Source organism: Mastigoproctus giganteus, chromosome 6 (assembly GCF_048544385.1).
Source record: "Mastigoproctus giganteus isolate SK-2022 chromosome 6, ASM4854438v1, whole genome shotgun sequence".
Classification (NCBI taxonomy): Eukaryota; Metazoa; Arthropoda; class Arachnida; order Uropygi; family Thelyphonidae; genus Mastigoproctus; species Mastigoproctus giganteus.
The window spans coordinates 67,579,074-67,599,306 of NC_143580.1; the positions used below are offsets into that span (position 1 = coordinate 67,579,074).

At 37.9% G+C, this 20,233-nt stretch overlaps 1 protein-coding gene across 1 annotated transcript in view; it reads right to left on the bottom strand.

Moving 5' to 3' along the window:
• The window catches only part of LOC150084394 (cell adhesion molecule Dscam1-like), a 687,198-nt gene that overhangs the window by 100,760 nt on the left and 566,205 nt on the right, over nt 1–20,233 (bottom strand).

The window sequence follows — 20,233 nt, forward strand, 5'->3', positions numbered from 1 at the left end:
TTACAATAAAAATTATAATAAATTAGTGGTGTTATTTAATACAGCAATGTTATAACAATGCTCTGAAATCTGAAATTTACATCTGAAAATTTCAAAATCTGCTAATTAATAAAAATCACTGTATATTATAATATACACAAGAACTGATTATTTTTTGGGCATGTCACATATATACACACTAAGTGCCTATTGTCTTCACCATGTCTGTGTGTCCATATGTGACAACTGAACTCCCAGTGAACAGATTTTCATGATATTCTATATGTAGTTCTTTTAGAAAGGTTTGTCAAGCTGTTCCAAATTTCATTAAAGTTGGACAAATAGAAATCTGACAATTATTATTTCTTTTTTCATACAAATTTGCATGAAACAATAGACATTCATAGATTAAATGTAGTTTTAATTCAGTATTGTTAGTTAGCTTTATTCAGTCCGTACATGCTTCACATGTATTATTATGTAAGATCATGAATGTGATGTCACTTGTGAAGATATAAGAGCACATGTATATATAGAGAAAGAAAGAAAGAGAGACTTAAAAAAGTATACAGAAAGACAGTAATAATATTATACAGTTGTAATTAAACTAAATGGCTAAGTTTAGAGAACATAAAACTATAGAGCTTTTTGAGTGGTCTATAAAGTTACAATCATAGCAATTAACTGATAAGGAGATAACTATGTTTACTTTTCACTTCTATTCATCACAATAAAGAAAAAAAAAATTCAATCAAATTAAGAAAAAAAATCAAATGTACCTGAAATGCAATTCACTGCATACATTAACTAACCTGTTTTAGTATATGTATAAGGCAATGGTCAGGCCACACCTTGAGTACTGTATACAGGTCTGGAGGCCTCATTTTAAGAAGGATGTAGAGCTGTTGGAATGAATACAGAGAAGGGCAACAAGATTAGTGAATGGAACAAAGGGTTGCTTTTATGAAGAAAGGCTTAAGTTTTGCAAATTACAGTGTCTGGAGACTAGGCACCTGCAAGGTGATCTGATTGAGGTGTATAAAGCCTTGAATGGTTTGAGCATGCTCAATGCTGATGGGATTCTTCCTCTTGCTCAGAATAATCGCCTGAGAGGGCATAAATTCAAATTGAGGAAAAACAGTTGTAGGATAGATGTGTGGAAATTTTCCTTTAGCCAGCGGGTGGTTGATTGCTGAAACAAACTTCCATCTGTCATTGTAGAAGTTGATAGCTTAAACAGATTCAAAGCAGAACTAGACAAACATTTGGAGTGAGTGGATGGGTGAAATGAGAAGGGGTGTGTTTTTTTTTTTTTTTTTTTTTTGCTGATGCTATATAAGCTTGCTTTCTTGCATCATGTGCCCTTGCTAATGCTAATAGTGTTGGTTTACAAGCCAGATTTTTGTTTTTTTCAAAAATCAGTAACCTAACTAATGGGGGGGGGGGGATCCACACGTGTGCAAGCAAGGAGTGAGAGCAAATTTTGAATGCTGCTATAAATAGGCTTTTGTATTTCCTAAAAATTATTGGTTTTTGTTATTCATTTGTTCAAAATTAGTAGTTCAGTTATTATTTGTATTTATCTGCTACAGCAGGTGTAATTGTTTCTTATTTGGTCTTTTAAATTTCTTAAAAAACAAAAGTCAAAGCGGGAGAGAATTCTGCCACTACTGTCCACTGTATTGATATAATGAATGATATAAACACTATTTAGTATTCTTCAATGTGATTCCATAGGAGAATAATTCTTCTATATGATTCCATTGGGGAATAATTAATATTAAAAGCATTTATATTAAGTGATCATAATATAGTGATGTGGATTTATTTAAAGATATAGTTACTGTCGAGCGTAAAAGGAAGGGATTTTGCTCTCGTAAAGGTCACCATGGTCTTAGAGAGTTTTAAATTCTATTCAGTGGGGTCAACTGATGATGTTACCAACTGCAAATTCTAAATGGAAAGCATTCAAGAAAATGAGTTGACCAGTTGAACAGAATTAAAAAAGGTGGCATGGGACAGATTAGAGTGACAAAAAGTACTGTAGCCTATAGTAGTTACAAGTTGATCTGTAATAATATCAAAGAAAGGGTCAGTTGGCAAAGCACTGGCATTAGCATTTTTTTTTTTTTTTTAGCATTAGTAGAGGCATTTGATGCAAGAAAGCAAGCTTATGCAGCATCAGCCAAAAAAAAAAAAAAAAAAAAAACCCACTTCCACTTCACCCCTCTGTTCGTTCAAAATACCTGTCCAGCTGAGCCTTAAACTTATTTAGGCTATCAACCTCCACCACAAGGGATGGCAGTCTGTTCCACCAACCAACCACCCGCTGGCTAAAGGCAAATTTCTGCACGTCTATCCTACATCTGTCTTTCCTCAATTTGAATTTATGCCCTCTCAGGTGATTTTTCTGAGCTAGAGGAAGAATCCCATCAGCATTGAGCATGCTTAAACCATTCAAGGCTTTATACACCTCTATCAGATCACCTCGCTGGTGCCTAGTCTCCAGACACTGTAATTTGCAAAACTTAAGCCTTTCTTCGTAAGAGCACCCCTTTGTTCCATTCACTAATCTTGTTGCCCTTCTCTGTACTCGTTCCAGCAGCTCTACATCCTTCTTGAAATGAGGCCTTCAGACCTGTATACAGTACTCTAGGTGTGGCCTGACCATTGCCTTGTACAATGGAATAATCACCTCCTTATCCCTGCTGGAAAAATTCCTGTATATCATTGACAATACTCCATGAGCTACTCTTGCAGCCCGTCTGCACTGCTCAGAGAACTTCATATCTGCCTGCACAACCACCCCCAAGTCCCTTTCATTCTCTACCACTGTCAGTGTAGTACCACAGAGTTGATACGTTGCTCTGGGGTTGCTGTTTCCCATGTGTAGTACTTTACATTTGTCAATGTTAAACTTCATTTGCCACCTCTCAGCCCATCTGCTCAACCTTTCCAGATCCTGTTGCAGCAGTGTAGTGTCAGTAGTGTCCTTGACAACCCTGCCAACCTTTGTATCATCTGCAAACTTGGACATTAAGCTTGATATACCATCATCAATATCATTTATAAATACAGAAAACAATAATGGACCCAACACTGAGCCCTGAGGGACTCCACTAATAACATTAGTCCACGATGAGCAGTGTCCATTGATTACCACTCTCTGTCTTCTCCCACTCAACCACCCCTTTATCCATAGCAGCAATTTGCCTCCAATGTCACACTGCTCCAATTTGTGTAGCAGTCTTCCATGTGCAACAGTATCAAAAGCCTTTCTAAGATCCAAGTATATAATATCAAAGTTATTCCCTGCATCCAGTTCTTTTGTGACTGCATCATAGTATCCAATCAAGTTGGTCAGGCAAGACTTCCCCTTAACAAAACCATGCTGTGTCTGAGCTATAACTGAAGTCTTGTCTAAATGATCCTGCAGTGCTTCTTTAACCAGTGCCTCCATTAAATTTCCTGGAACAGAAGTTAAGCTCACAGGTCTATAGTTACTTGTGTCAGCCTTTGATCCTCCTTTGTGAATTGGGGTCACATTTGCACATTTCCAGTCTATGGGTACCTCCCCTGAGTCCAAGGAAGCTCTCATAATTATGGCTAAGGGTTTGCTTACTTCCTTTGCTGCCTCCTTTAATATAACTGGATAGATCCCATCCACCCCGGGTGCCTTTCTTGTGTTTATCTTCAACAGTTTCTCCTCCACTTTACTCCCAGTTATTTCAAGATTCTGTAGCTTACTTTATTAGTAGGGCATATGATGCAACAAAGCAAGCTTATATAGCACCAGCCAAAAAAAAAACAGATATACTTGAAATGAAGAAAACATTTTATTTGAAGGAAAAAACCAAAAACCAAACACAGTTGTATATAATGTTTGCCCTTCAGAACATGCATTTAACTGTGTAGAACAGAGATGAGGTGTTATGTCTCTCTGCACTGCAACAGTTGTGTTATTTCATTTTTCTTCATATAAAACTGTCTAGGTTCACTGATGTTGTTTTAGACTAAACTGAGGATGGAGAACTTTTGCATTGAGATGAAAAGCAACTGATAAACAAAAATTTAAATTTAGAATTTGTAAAATCTATATGGTAATACTTAGTGCAGTTTTAATCCTTTTTTGGGTATGTATTTATACACAGGTGCGGCTGTAAAGTTCCACAACTGGTGCAATAAAAAGAGCACAAAGTGAAGGAGCTCAAAAATGGTTTTATTTTTATTCAAAGTAATCACCACCTGATTGAATGCACTTATTACACCTTTCTAAAAGTTTCTGAAAACAGTCAGTGAAGGCATCCAAAGAGATCATGTTCAGTTCAGCAGTTATGTTTTTCATTGTGTCCTCAATATCTTGAAATCTCTTTTGTTTGAGGGCAGTTTTCACCTTGAGAAAGAGGAAGAAATCCCCTGGTGCTAGATGGTTGATCTGTACAGTCGCATGTTTCATCAGAAAATCTTCACAACAAGTGCAGAATGTGATGGGGACATTGTTGTGCAGCAAGAACCAGCTGCCTTTCTCTCAAAATCACAGCCTCACTTGGGAAATGTGCTTCAGTAGTCTTTGAAGCACCTGTACATAGAACACAGCATTGCCACACTCACTCTCCCTCTCTTTCCTTCCTTCAGGCACAAATTCTTTGTAAATCACACCAATTGTCAAAAAACATGATCAGCATAGTCTTGATCCTGGTCTCCTGTAAACAAAGCTTTTTGGGCCTTGGTGATGATTTTGAATTGTATTGCATGCTCTGAAGCTTTGTCTCTGGACACCTAATACTCATCTCCAATAACAATACAGTTGAGAGAATTAGGATTGTCTTGACAAGTCTGGATGAAGTCTTTGCATAGTGATGCTCTTTCTTGCTTATGCTCATCTGTGAGCCTGTACAGCACAAATTTTGCACAGACCTTCCTTTTCTCTAAACCTTCATGCAGAATTTGATGAAATCATCTCCTTATTCTTATCCAACTCATTAGCCATCATTGTGAGGGGTCAAATAACAATCTCTTGCTACAATTTCCTGAACTTCTGCATTTCTGAGAGGTTGACATATGTTTTTTGTATCATCGTGAACATACTTATGTCCATCTTTGACTTAATGTTTCATCACCATAAACAGGTTTAACATTTCATACATTTCTGTTGCAGATTTTTCCAGTTTAAAGCAAAATTTGGTAATGGTTCTTCATTGTTTCACTGCAAAATTGTGATAAGGAACATTAATGCTACTAGCAAAACTGGTTGTTACTTGCAACATGTCAGCCTACTGGATAACCTCTGGAGGAAGTTTGAACTGCAACATACCACTTCCATTTATTTTTACATGCATCAAACATAACCGCAACAGCTCCAGTCTGGAAATTTTATTGCCACACATTATATGTTTTCAGAGTACTGGCATACATAGCCAGTACTCTGAAAACATATGTAATACATACGTAATATACGTTTTCAATGTGTGAGCTCTATGAATATGTTTTAAGGGCTATTTCAGATCATGAATCCATTTATGCACCGATTGTATAGAAATCTTATTCAAATAGGTGTTGCCATAACTTATCTGTGTTTACCAGTAATTATAGAGATAATTTATAATGGATAGTGGTAAGAAAATAGCTTTGAAATAAAAACTCATCCATGTTAGTGTCACTTGTCCAATTTCAGCTTAAAAAAGTGAAAATGGAATAAATGCTCAAGAATTCAGAATTATATGTTGATGAGTGGACTAAACCTAAAAGTAAGCAAGATGATCACTTTTTTTTTTTTATATAAACCCCAAACACGAGAGGTATTACAACCAATAGTACTTAGTACCGTGCTTGGATTAGAGGTTGAGAAGACGAAAGAAGATATTTGTTCACAATGGACTTGAACGTCTGTAGACTGTAATTTTCAGGACATACGTGTGAAGGAAGGTTGTTCCAGAAAACGGCAGTTGAATGAATAAACGAGGAAGATGAAAAGTTGGTTCTGTCAGTTTGAAGTTGGCTGGGTGGCTGCACATGTTCAGACTGTTTTGAAAGAGGGAGCAGGAAATATAGAAGCCAATTCAGAAGAACAGTGCCCATGGAAGTATCTGTAGAAGAGGCATGTAGTACGTCTATGAGACAGCGAGTGGAGAGACACTGTTAGAGATGAATCATTAATTAATCTAACTGCCCTCTTCTGAATGGAATCAAGAAGCCTGAGAGAGAGAGAGGGGTTTTGGGGGCACCACCCCAGATGTGGGAACAATATTCCATGGCAGGCCAGATTTGCAATTTATACAGAGTGAGCAGATGTTTGGAAGAAAAGTAACGCTGAGAGCGAAAGAGAAAACCAAGTTTTTTAGATGCAGAGGAAGCAATATTTGTAATGTGCTTGTGCCAAGAGATATTAGAAGTCATAGTAATCCCCAAAAGAGATATATCATTTTGCCTAGAAATTGGAGTGTCACTAAGGATAAGCATAGGAGCAGAAGAATCCTTTTTGTGAGATATAAGACAACACTGAGTTTTGGAAGGGTTGAAATCAACTAAGTTCTCTTTGCCCCACTGGAGAATTACCTGAAGATCGGCATTCAAGGAACTGGTAGGAGATTTTCGAGAAGTTGAAGCTGATTGAGCAGGGCAAGGTTTCTCAAAATGGAAAGTAGAATGCAATTGCTATCATCGGCAAAACTATGGATAGGATTTCCAGTCAATCGAAGAAGGTAATTAATATACAAGAGGAAAAGAGTGGGGGAAAGAACTGAAACTTGGGGAACACCAGCATTAGTGGAGAAGTTAGAAGACAGAGAGCCATCTACCCTCAGTGAGCGATCAGAGAGAAAACTGGATAACCAATTACTAAAAACATTCGGCAAACCATAAGATGGAAGCTTGTTTAGAAGACCTTTATGCCAAACACGATCGAAAGCCTTGGAGATGTCAAGAGCAACTACATGTGTTTCACCAAACCTTTCCATTGAATTAGTCCATAAATGGGTAACATAAACCAGAATATCACCAGTGGATCGACACTGATGGAATCCATACTGGTGATCGTTGATCAGATGGAAGGTTTCCAGGTAGTTTAAGAGTTGGCGGTTAATTGATTTCTCCATTACTTTAGAAAGAGTAGAAGTAATTGCAATGGGACGATAATTGGATGGGAGGGATTTGTCACCCTTTTTAGGAACTGGCTGGATATGAGCAAATTTCTAAGCAGAAGGAAAAACGCCTTTGGAATAGGAAAGTGAAAAAAGGCAACAAAGAATAGGAGTAAGTTCAGGAGCACAGGTTTTGAGAACAGTGGGGAAATACCATCGGGACCTGGAGCTTTCTTAGCATCAAGATTCGTCAAAATCCTTCTGACATCCTTTTGACGGAAGGCCACAGGAGGCATTGAATGGAACATGTGGGGAATGGTGGGAGGTGTTTTACCAAGATCATTAATACATGAGTTGGAAGAAAAATGGGATGCTAGCAGGTCAGCTTTATCCTTGGCTGAAGAGACAACAGAACCATCTGGTTTGGACAGAGGTGGGAGCAGAGATGGGCAAAAGTTGCGGCCAATGGCTTTGGCTAGAGACCAGAATGCTCGACTACCATTAGGACAAGAAGCAAGTTTTCTACTCTTAGCCTGTTTGAACTCTAGTTTGGACTGATTAATAATTGCTTTACAATTGTTGCGAGCTTTGGTATAGGCAGAAAATGAAACTGAAGAATTAGAAACAAGCCAATTACGATATGCAACATTCTTCTCTTGAACAGCCTTAGCACATTTATTGGAAAACCAAGGTTTAGATAAAGGACGAGATTTTAAAGTGGAGTGTGGGATAAAGGATTCCATTCCTGCAAGAATAATTTCACTGACACGATCTGAGCAAACGTTGACATCAGAAGTTTTGAAACAGTAATCCGACCAAGGAAAAGAAGAAAAGAAATCTCGCAGGTCATCCCGTTTTGCATTCTTGTAATGCCAAACAACACGAGGTTGTGAATAGCCATGAGATAAAGGCTCCATTAGAGAAGAGACAATCACCAAGTTGTGATCTGAAGTGCCTAAAGGACCTCTCACTTCGACCGTGTACTTAGAAGGGTTGTTTGTGAGAAAAAGATCAAGCGTGTCGGCTCTATGATTAGGATTTCCAGTATTCTTGTAGGTAAATAAACAATCTGTGCAAGGTCATTAGTAACTGCAAAAGCCTCAGCATCTCGACCAGCTAGGTCGGTGTGACTAGAAAATGGAAGCCAGCTGGAGTTGTGAACATTAAAATCACCAAGGAAAATTGCCTCACTGTTAGAAAAGTTGGACTGGAGAAAGTCAAGTTGCAAAGAGAGGAAGTCAAAGAGCCCCAAGTGATTAGTGGAGTTAGGAGATCAGTAGAGACAGCAGATGAATCTGACACAATGAGGTAGAGAGATTTTAAGCCAGAGAAGATCAAAGAGAGGAGATTCCAAATTGCCAGGTCTCTGACAGGGAATATCAGAATGGACATATGCACAAGTACCACCTTTGAAGCGAAAGGAATCATACAGTGAATAATTTGGGCATCTGAGGTGAGCAGTAGTTGAATTAACTGATAACTGAGATTCTGTCAGTAAAAGTACATGGGGTTTGGCAGACTGCTAGTGGAAATGGCCATCGCTGAGATTAGAATTAAGACCACGTATATTTGTGAAATGAATTAGGAAGTGCTTGAGAGGTTTAGATCTTTTCACAGATAAGCTTGCTCTATTAGTTTGACAATTCATGGTGTATTCAATAGTAAGAAAAAGTGGGTGGGACATGCTGTATGAAGTAATGAAATTACAGCAGTAATGAAATTACTTCATACAGCATGTAATGAAACACAACTCGGACTCCCTCCAGTCACTATCTGGCAGAGTAGAGGTAGTAAGATTATACACTAGCGGATCCTACTGATCCCAATAGGTTCAGTCCGGTATACTAACTAGCAGCCAGCCTGCGAACACTGTTTTAGAGCTGTGCCCTTGAAATGTAAGGAATATTGGATCTCACCACGATGTTCATCATAACCTCAAAAGTTATCAGTCATACTGCATGATGGAAGAGATAGGGAAGGGTTGACCGGAACTTAGTTCTAGGGACTAAACATGGGTTCCTCCACTTCAAGCCTCCAATAAGCAAAGTGGTGGTATTGCACCGGTTGATGAGAGTCATCTACCATCGAGTACTGCCTGGTAACATAGAGGAGCGGCATTTCTCCATTTGGTGTGGGTGCCACACCTCGACCCCTGCTTACGTAGGTTCACACCTGGGTGGTCACACACTATGTACTTGTGCATGGAGGTTATATCCAGGATTACTAACAGTCCCACCATCGTGAAAGTGCAAGCAGAGGATTTGGCTGTCAAAGACCATCCAAACTTTGCCGAAATTGGGTCCACTTGACTTCAGTGTCACCTGAATATCAGTTTCATCAGCGTTTTAGACTCCTAGGTAGCAAGTACAGCTTGTCTGGCATATCTGAGGGAATGTCTGTGACAACCTCAAGGACCATGGTGCCACTTAAAAAGAAAAATGTCTTGAATAGCTTTAGTTTACTTAGGCATGAAGCTTTTTAAATTTTTTTTATTTCAAGTTCTTCCACCAGTCTTACATTCATATGGTTAAGTGGGAAACATCTTTAAATTTATAATTCAGTGTTTCTCAACCTTTTGCTGTCAGTTATACATTTCTGAGCAAACAGAATTCTGCAGCTCTTCTGTGTTATTCTTATTAATCACAACAAACTCTATTTCTTTTTTTGAGATACTATGTTTTTTTGTTTTTAATTTTAGTACGGTCACTTCTCATATAACACGTGTTTACACTACACGAATTCGATCATACACGATTTATAAATAGGGGAACCATATCGTATATAACATGAACCGAATTCGCTTATGCACGATTCGCCTTTGTGTTTACAAGAAATGGCAGCTGGACGTGGAATCACCCCAACTGAACGCAACACAATAGGAATGAAGAGAAGATTCTGAAAATGTATTTATGTTTTTTATATCAGTGAAGGGCAAACACATTTCACCATAATAGCGTAAAAACCCACACAATTCCAGCTATCGGTATTATCGCAAATGCAATTAGATCGAGTTTACTACCCGTTTATAACAGATTCCACTAGCAGGAACACAACTGGAAATTGTTTTTATTGTTTTATGGTAGTAACTCCCAGAAATGTGCTTTAGTAAAATGTGAGCTAGTGAGGTGTTAATAGAGTTGTCTCTTGCCTTTATGGTGTTGTTTATTCAGTTGCTACACACTCACAGCTTTGTTTATGTGTATTAAGTGTGCCTCCTCATTTTGTAATTGTGCTTTATTCCCTAAAAACAAGTAAAATACTTAAAAGGTTGGTGAAGACACTACAGATTCAGAGAGAAAAAGAAAAGCAATATCGATAAACAGAGGCGGACTGGGTCAAAAATTCTTACCCGGGAAAATTTGTAGTGGCCTCATACTAGCGTTTATGGCCAAAATCACACCGGCCTCGGGCCCACCAGGGTTTTCCCAGTAAGGCTTATGGCCAGTCTGCCTCTGTTGAAAGAGAAAAAAATATGAAATTGTGAAACGTTTTGAGTGAAATGAAAGACCATGTGATATTGCATGTGCTACAGGCCTGAATGAGGCAACGCCAAGAATTAGAAAGAATGCAGAGAAAATAAAAACAACTTTCATAGCAGGAACAACTTAAAGTGTAATTAAAATCCATTAGATTAAGACACAAAGAATTGGAAGAGATGGAATGGCTGTCATCTGTTTGGATAGAAAATCAAACAAAAAACAAGTTTGCTTACGATAGAAGCAAAAGCATTAGCAATATTTTATTATGTAATAGTCGTAATAAAATACGTTAGTATTTTATTACGATTATTGTGTTTGGTAATGTTTTGGTTACAAATGTATGTTCAATCTTGGGTGGTCGGCACCTAACCCTATTTTTCCCACAGGGCCTGTTGTTTATATTGCACGATTTTTCCTTGCATGAGGGTTTCCAGGAACACAACTATCGTGCTATACGAGGACTGACTGTATGCTGCAGTTTCCCAGAATGTCCTTTGAGATCCCATTATGTAATTAATAATCATTACATAACAGCTTACTGCTATAATCTTTTTTTACACAGTGATTTCTAATGTATGTATTTTTTAAACTTTTATGCATTTATTAGTATTTGTAAAATAATAAGAGAAGTTTACCTATTAAGGAAATTTTTCACTTAATTAAACTGTTAGTTGAGGTTAACTATATCACCTTTAGAGACAAAGTGTACAAACAAATTTTTGGTTTGCCAATGGGATTGAGCCTGAGTGGCTTAATATCAGAGATCTATCTCTCAACGATTGAACATATACATTTGATGTCGTTTCAACCCCGTATCACATACAATGGGAAGTATTTAGACGATGTTCTAGTTATTACTGATAGTAGTAGTATCCAAGACATTTTACATTTGATAATATTCATTTTCGTTTAATAATATTCATTCTAGGCTCAAATTTACATTGGAAAGGGAGGATATGGATACAAAATCATTAAATTTTCTAAATTTCACACTTACTCGGGACTCAAATAAAATCCAATTTAACATCTCTCGAAAACCTACAAACACCGGTATGCTTCTACATTATAACAGATATCACCCGTTCACCTACAAAAGATCGATTATCTTTAATCAATTTCTAAATGCCTACAAATATTCAATGATGGAATCTGCTTTGGGCTCAGAAATACAAATATTAACCAGCAGATTCTTAAACAGGGGTTATCCCCTTGCTACAATAAACCGAATTAGGGTACAAGCTAAGGATAGGATACAAAATACTACACCAACCAACAATAGTAATATCAAAAAATACTTTATTTCTGTCCCATATGTTGAACAATGGCACACAAACAACTTAACAGATTCTTTAAAACAATTTTAAATACCGAATTTAAAATTGTGGCCAGACCAATACGGAAATTACCCACTATACTGAACAATCACTCAGTCCTTTCCTTGTTCGCAACACAAATTAACAACCTGGACAACATTTCTTGCAGTGATTGCAACTCGTCTTATCAGGGTTTGATGCGTTTTCCTTTGAATATTAATGTTAATCAACATTACGGCCTCTGTTCATGCTTCTCGTTCAGCAGCATCAGAATTAGCCTTTCACGCTGTTAACGAAAAGCATACTTTTTTATTTAACAAGGCCAAATACTTAGTGTCCAACGTAATTATATGCAACTATTAATTGCAGAAACCGTAGAAATTAAATTACACGAAAATTCTGTTAATGTTCGTCAGCCATATCTCATCTCTGATTCGTGGGCTTTTACGTGCATGCGTGATGACAAATAATCCTTATTTAAGTTTCATACTCACCCCTATTAGGTAATTTTCATTCCTGTGATCATGACATATGGTCAAAAAGCGTTGTCAGCTTCAGGAAGGCAAATCGTTTTGCAATTTTTTTCGTTAAATTCTTTTAATTAATTTTTCTTATTTTTTAATTGCATTAAATTGATTTTTAATTGTGTTAAATTGAGTTTTATTGTGTTAATCGATTTTTATTTTTTAAACTATTTGTTACTCTAATGTAAGTTTTTCGATTTTCCCGTTTTAATTTCTGGAGAGTATCATATGGAACTGTTCTATGTACTATATTGAGGTAAACTTCTCTTATTATTTTACAAATATTGATATCAATGTAGAATGTATTGAGCATTACAGCTCTGGTTCATACTATCTAATTTATTAGTATTATATTTAGCACTGGTTATGGTAAATGATGCAAGGAAGAAAGCTTATATTGTATTAGGCAAAAAAAAAAAAAAAACTACCCACCTTATCTATCCATTTCCTTTAATAATTTTTCTCTAATAATTTTCTAATTTCTTCTTTAAATTTATTATCAAACTACCCAGTTCCTCAATACCAGAATGGAAGTTTGTTCCAATGATCAGTTACTCTCTGGATGAAAGCAAATTTTCACATATATATACTGCAACCATCCTTTTTCAATTTAAGTTTATATCTCCTTACTGTTGTTTGAGAAGGGTAAGGATACCATCAGCAGTTAATTTATTCAATCCATTTAAAACCTTAAACTTCAATGAAGTTTCCTCACAGGTGTAGAGTTTTTCTTGGTAAGAGTACCCTTTTGTGTTATTGAAAGCTTGTTGTTCTTCTCTACCCTTTATTTTTTTTATTTTTTTTTTTGGCTACACCAGCCAAAAAATAAAATAAAAATAATAAATAAATAATAAAAAAACTACCTATTTAACTCCCTAACTGTGCAGGTACCTATCCAATTGACTTTTGAATCTCCCCAGCTGTCAACCTCAATAACCCATGGAAACAATTTATTTCAATAATCAACAAGTTGCTAGCTAAAAGAAAATGTCTTACATTCCAGTCTAAACCTCTTTCCTCATAATTTGAATTTATTGCCACTAGATTTGGAATCATTTTATTACAGTGAAAATTTCACCCTCATTCATTTACTTCTCCCCCCCCCCCAGAGAGTTATATACTTCAGTCAGATTTCTTCTAAGGTACCTAGTTACCAAACTGTGTACCCCACACAATGAAAATCTTTTGTCATATGAATGCCCTTTTGAGAAGCTTGATGTCTTCCTTTAAGTGCTCTCCCTCCCCCCAGAGAGTTAGCATTAGTAGAGGCATTTGATGCAAGAAAGCAAACTTATGCAGCATCAGCCAAAAAAAAAAAAAAAAAACCCACTTCCACTTCACCCCTCTGTTCGTTCAAAATACCTGTCCAGCTGAGCCTTAAACTTATTTAGGCTATCGACCTCCACCACAAGGGATGGAAGTCTGTTCCACCAACCAACCACCCAGCCGCTGGCTAAAGGCAAATTTCCGCACGTCTATCCTACATCTGTCTTTCCTCAATTTGAATTTATGCCCTCTCAGATGATTTTTCTGAGCTAGAGGAAGAATCCCATCAGCATTGAGCATGCTTAAACCATTCAAGGCTTTATACACCTCTATCAGATCACCTCACTGGTGCCTAGTCTCCAGACACTGTAATTTGCAAAACTTAAGCCTTTCTTCGTAAGAGCACCCCTTTGTTCCATTCGCTAATCTTGTTGCCCTTCTCTGTATTCGTTCCAGCAGCTCTACACCCTTCTTGAAATGAGGCCTCCAGACCTGTATACAGTACTCTAGGTGTGGCCTAACCATTGCCTTATACAATGGAATAATCACCTCCTTATCCCTGCTGGAAAAATTCCTGTATATCATTGACAATACTCCATGAGCTACTCTTGCAGCCCGTCTGCACTGCTCAGAGAACTTCATATCTGCCTGCACAACCACCCCCAAGTCCCTTTCATTCTCTACCACTGTCAGTGTAGTACCACAGAGTTGATACGTTGCTCTGGGGTTGCTGTTTCCCATGTGTAGTACTTTACATTTGTCAATGTTAAACTTCATTTGCCACCTCTCAGCCCATCTGCTCAACCTTTCCAGATCCTGTTGCAGCAGCATAGTGTCAGTAGTGTCCTTGACAACCCTGCCAACCTTTGTATCATCTGCAAACTTGGACATTAAGCTTGATATACCATCATCAATATCATTTATAAATACAGAAAACAATAATGGACCCAACACTGAGCCCTGAGGGACTCCACTAATAACATTAGTCCACGATGAGCAGTGTCCACTGATTACCACTCTCTGTCTTCTCCCCCTCAACCACCCCTTTATCCATAGCAGCAATTTGCCTCCAATGTCACACTGCTCCAATTTGTGTAGCAGTCTTCCATGTGCAACAGTATCAAAAGCCTTTCTAAGATCCAAGTATATAATATCAAAGTTATTCCCTGCATCCAGTTCTTTTGTGACTGCATCATAGTATCCAATCAAGTTGGTCAGGCAAGACTTCCCCTTAACAAAACCATGCTGTGTCTGAGCTATAACTGAAGTCTTGTCTAAATGATCCTGCAGTGCTTCTTTAACCAGTGCCTCCATTAATTTTCCTGGAACAGAAGTTAAGCTCACAGGTCTATAATTACTTGTGTCAGCCTTTGATCCTCCTTTGTGAATTGGGGTCACATTTGCACATTTCCAGTCTATGGGTACCTCCCCTGAGTCCAAGGAAGCTCTCATAATTATGGCTAAGGGTTTGCTTACTTCCTTTGCTGCCTCCTTTAATATAACTGGATAGATCCCATCCACCCCGGGTGCCTTTCTTGTGTTTATCTTCAACAGTTTCTCCTCCACTTTACTCCTAGTTATTTCAAGATTCTGTAGCTTACTGCTAGAGTTGAATACACCTCTGGCATTCCCCTTGCTGAATAACTCCTCATGTGTGAATGTCGATGCAAAATATTCATTTAGTGTGTTAGCTACCTGAGCAGGATCATCAACAGTTGACCCATCAATATCAAGTGGACCAATCTGATTCATCCCCTTCCTTCTAGAGTTTACATAAGTAAAGAACTCTTTGCTGTTTTTCTTTGCATCCCTTGCCAAGGATTTCTCGTAATCTGCCTTCGCCTGCCTAACCTCCTTTGTAACTTGGTTGCATATCAACTTGTATCTATCATAGGCTTCTGTGTCATATGTTAATTTGTAAGTATCCCATGCATTTTTCTTCTCTGCCATATGCCTCATTAGTTCATCTGACATCCATTTTGGCCTAAACCTTGAACAATATTTCTTAGTTGGTATGTAAAGCCTAGTAGCTTCCAAGATATGTTCTTTGAATGCTTCCCATTTTGAATTTGCTGTTGGTAACATCATCAGTTGGTCCCACTGTATAGAATTTAAATACTGTCTCAGTCCATCGTAGTCGCCTTTATGGAAGCAATAACCCTTCCCTTTACCCCTAATGGTAGTTACCTCTTTGAGTAAATCCCACTTCAGCACACTGTGATCACTGCCACCTAGTGGTTCATTTATCTGCAGATTCTTAATGCATGAAGAATCACTGCTGATAATCAAATCAAGAGTATTACTCCCTCTAGTTGCCTCCCGAACATGCTGATGTAGAAAACAATCATCCAATAAATCCACAAAAGCCCTGCTAGTGTGTGAGTAACCAGCCCCCAAATTCCAGTCAATATCTGGGAAATTAAAATCTCCCATTATAAGACTCACTGATTTACTGGCCCACTCTATTTCCCTGTACAGTTCCTTATTATACTCATCAGAGTCATTAGGCCTATAGCACACTCCTACTCTCAATTTTGATCTCCCAATGCTTATGTCACACCAAACTGACTCAACACTGCACTGTCCGGCGATGTCGACTGGCTTCACTTCCTTGGTTTTTATGTGTTTCTTAACTAATAGCATAACCCCTCCCCCCTTCCTATCCTGTCTATCCTTTCTGTAGACGTTGTACTCCCCAAATTGCAGTTCTGCATTCCTTATATCTGTGTGACACCACGTCTCTGATATCCCAACAATATCTGCCTTTGATGTTTTGAGCAATACCTCAAATTCATCAAATTTATTTACTAAACTCCTAGCATTGGTGTACACGCAAGTATACCTGCACCTGTTTCTATTCTTAGCTACCCTAACACAACCCATTTATTTACTTGTACCGCAATGGCTCCCAGCAGTCTCTGAAATACCATGCATCTTGTTTTTCAGGCTTCTGCTCATTCTAATAGAAGCAGTGCAAGAATCTCTTTCACTTCTGCCAGTGGCTACTGTCAATCTATTGGTCTTTGTCTCCCCCCAAGCTAGCAGTTTTCCGACCCACCTAACACTGCCTCGATAGCATCAGCAAATATTCTTGCACCCTTTCTATTTAAGTGTATCCCATCCCTGTAGAAGCAATCTCTCCTGTTAACAAGTATAGTCCAGGCTGAAAAAAATTCTACCCCTTGAGCCTTGCACAATCTTTCCAGGGCCGAATTGATCGACAAGGCTCTCATCATATACTCCCTCCTATCGTTATATACTTCAGTCAGATTTCTTCTAAGGTACCTACTTACCAAACTGTGCACCCCACACAATGAAAAACTTTTTGTCATACGAATGCCCTTTTGAGAAGCTTGATGTCTTTCTTTAAGTGCAGTCTCCCATGCTTGAACACAGTATTCCAAGTGCCATCTCACAATTTCTTTATATAGTGGAACTATGATGTCCTTATCTCTACAGCAAATGTATTATAAATCATCAATAAGGCACCACTGGCCTTAGTTTTGGCCACTCTATGCTGCTCTGAGAACTTCATGCCTGAACTGAATCATAACTTCCAAATCTGTTTCTTCCTCTCCTGTTTTTGATTCAACTCCACCAAGTGTATTAGTTATTTTAGAGTTGCTACTCCCCAAATGGTGTAAGGCACTGCATTTTGCTGTATTAAAACTTAGCTGCCACTTTTGTAACCACCTTTGAAATCTATTTAAGTCACCCCGAAGAATCGCTTCTTCCTGAATTATTAACTAACTAGGAGTTGGGTTGGTGAATGTGGACAGCCAGGCTTACATGGTGAAGACAATAGTCACTTTACGCATGTACAAACTTTCTGAAGGGTAATATTTAATTTTATTTTATTATTATTTTTTTATTATTTATGGTTATTTTGTGAAATAATAAAAAGACATTATATACCTATAGCTGTTTTATTTATTTTAATTTTTCTTTATCTAGTGAATTTTTTTTTTTTTTCAGTATAAATAAAATACTTTCAGCAGTAAGTAAAGTATTATCTCTTTAAGATCACAGTATATCTCAAGATATATTGTAACGTGATGTCGGGGAAATATTTTACAAGAAAAATGGTTTCTTTTAAAATATTTCTGTTGCTGGAACTCCCAAATAATCTTAAGAGCTGAAAGACAGATCTAAATTTAAGGAAGGACTAGATATATATATACAGGGTTATTTCAAATGACTATATTTTTGAAGTTTACAAATACAGAGTGATTATGATACATCATCCAAAAGAAAAACTGTCCTAGTTTTGTCTCTCACCTTATAAGTGTTCTGTGTGACTTTCCATTGTTACATGAGCAACGTTGAGATGATATTCGAATTCCTCCCATACTCTCTCCAACATGTCCTTTGTCACTGACTCCGTAGCAATAACAATGGGGGCTCACATCTGGTGAGTATGGGCTTGGCAAACCCAGGGTCCTGAGCTGGATATCATCATTCTTCTCTTTCTTGGTGATTCCCCTCTCTCTCTCTCTCTCACAGGGTAACTCGGGAATTTTTTTTTTTTTTTTTTTTTGGCTGGTGCAGCATAAGCCTCAGGCTTCCTTGTACCATGTGGCTAATAATAATAATAATAATAATAATAATAACTAGTCTACCAATCTTGACATCATATGCCAATTTTGACATTAAGCCCTCTTTATCAATGTCAATTAAGAAAATTAAAAACAACAATGGTCCAGTAGTGATCTTGAGGGGGATTCCACTCCTTACATTGGCTCAATCTGAAGAGTAACTATTAATCACAACCCTTTGTGATTCATCTGAGTGTTTTTCCTTTGATTTCGACATGTTCCAGCTTATAGAGTAACATCTATAACGTTAACCTACAAGGTACTCAATCAAATGCTTTGCTGAAATCCAAGTAAATAATGTAGAAATTATTTTCTGCATCCAACTCTCATGAGTGATTCTATCAAAATAGCTTACCTAGTAAGCTATTTTGATAGAATCATTATTTTTTTCCCTACTGCTGAAGTCAGACTGACTGGTTGGTAGTCACTGACTTCACTCTTAGAACTGCTTTATGTATTGTTTTACAATTTTCCAGGAACTTGGCACTTTTCTCATCCAAGGGAACTTCTTCTGAGTTTAGACATGTCCTCATCATTAACCTTAATGTTGCAATGCACTCTTTTGCCCCTCCCTCAAAAGTCCTAAGTATGAGGTGCTACCCAAAAGTTCCTAAAATATATTTTTAAAATAAATTAGACTCGCCCTGGGTCTTATTTGCCACCATCACCTTCAAAGTAATTCCCTTGAGAGCGGAAACACCGATCTCAGCACTTCTCCCATGATTTGAATGCGTCCTGAAAGTCCTTCTTCATCATAGTGTTCAGCACCGCCTGCAATTTGGTTTGGATATCCTCTACACTGTAAAATCTTTACCCCTTCAGCTTGATTTTCATTCATGTTCCAAGGAAGAAGTCACGGGGGCTGTCCGGAAAATAAGGGGGTGGGGACGATTGTCATGTTGTTGGATGCCAAAAACTGTGCCACAGCGAGAGATGGTGTCACAATGAAGGACCCAGTTCTTTGTGTGCCGCTTCTCTGAACGTCACAGTAGATCTTTGCATTGAATTTTGAGACATTTTCCAGGGTGGTGCTCGATGATGGATGCCCAGAGCGATCGTCAGCATCAACCGACATTCAACCATTTTAAAACGGTTAAACCAGTAGTAGGTCTGTGTCTGGCCTAAAGCATTGTCACCAATAGCTCGTTTCAACTTCTTATGGCTTTCTGCTGCTGCTGCAACTTTCTCACTGAGGAAAAAAGCAGTTGATCAAACAAAATTTCAGTTTAGAGATTGTAAAATGTAAGTGGTAATATCTCAATCCGGTGTTAAATTTTTGATTTAACACCAAATTAAAAATTTAGCCTAAATACAACAAAAAAGGTCCAGACGGTGTTCTATGTGATGGAGTCATACCTTACATGAAAAACGTTTTTTAAGACAAGTTGGTTTGTGAGTCCAGCATTGGAAAACGATATGTTCAGCTGTAATCCATAAGTATGTGTGAACGGAATAGAGTTTTGCCTTTCTACTGGACAGAATAGAGTCCCCCATGAATTATTGCTTTTTTTAAATAACTTACACAACATGTAAATCAGTTCTGAGTAGCTGATGCATCAAATATTCCAAAAACATAAAAACTGATTTCAGCCAAAGGGAACAGGGTTTCCTCAATGTGTTAACACAAGTTTTCCAGCCTGCACAACATGCATAGGCGCCTCCGTAGCCAGGTGGGAAGGAGCAACAGTGCGTAGCACACGTTTCTTGATTAGACCGGGGTTCGAACCCGTCACTACCAAATACGGAGGATGCGGAAAGGTCAGGGAATGACCACTGCATATTCCCAGAGCAATATGGCCTTAGTTGCTAATGCTCCAAAAACAACCAAATAACAAACAAACAACATGCATATTGGCCCATGAACACACACAAACACACACACACACACACACGCACACTCTCTCTCTCTCTCTCTCTTGTACAAACGTAATACACAATAAACATGGGAGTAGCATACCATGTAAACTGAAACACTACAATTAAAACAGTATACACCAA